The following is an 868-nucleotide window of genomic DNA, read 5'->3' as shown; positions in this document are numbered from 1 at the left end:
GATATTGCAGATGAAAATGATCGAGCTCTTTTCAACGAAATCAACGAAAAGATGAAACAACTTCCACTCACCAAATTCTCTGAACCAGTTGAGAACCATCGATACACCATAACTTCAGCTTGGAAAATCAAGACAAGGCATGGAATAAATGTAATATGCCATTTGGATGATAGTGCTGCAATTTTCTTGCCCGGGCGACTGTCCAAGTTTTTTATTGAAAACCCTAAGCACTTTGAAGACCTGCAGAATCGAATAAAGAAAAGTTCGCCAAAGTTGGAGTATTTGGGGGGCGAGTACCACAACATTCATTTTCATGAGGACTAAGGAAAAGGAAATGACATAATAACTCTGACATATAAGAAGAACCACATTTATTAAAAAAACAAAATGTACTTAAACAACTTATGCCAATTAAGTATGCTAATGTAAGTTGCCACTAGTATCACTATTATTAGATTTAAAAAATACAATACAACAATCCCTATATTTTTACATCCAATCCAACACACGCGCACAGCCCCCCCCCCCCCACACACACACACACACACTCACACACACTGTCCGTACACCATAAACAACATAAACTACATAAACTACACCCTGTACACCATGCGACCGTATCCAGCATAGTCGCGTTTCGTCCTTTGGCGGTCCTCGCGAGGCACAAACCAATATCCTCCTCGCATGTGTGTGAGAATCAGCTCCGGTCATGCCGCGCCCCACTCCAAGCACACCCTTCTTCGAGGATCCAATACTTTTAGCCCCACAGCACCAACAATGTGCTCCCGGATTGCACCATCATTCGGCATCTCCTCAAACCACGTACGTGGGATGATCACATTTTCCCGGAATTCAATGTATCCGGGGA

The sequence above is a fragment of the Fopius arisanus genome, unplaced genomic scaffold (genome assembly GCF_000806365.1).
Source record: "Fopius arisanus strain USDA-PBARC FA_bdor unplaced genomic scaffold, ASM80636v1 scaffold00165, whole genome shotgun sequence".
Classification (NCBI taxonomy): Eukaryota; Metazoa; Arthropoda; class Insecta; order Hymenoptera; family Braconidae; genus Fopius; species Fopius arisanus.
The sequence above is the reverse complement of the archived record's forward strand: the minus strand, read 5'-3'. Positions refer to the sequence as shown.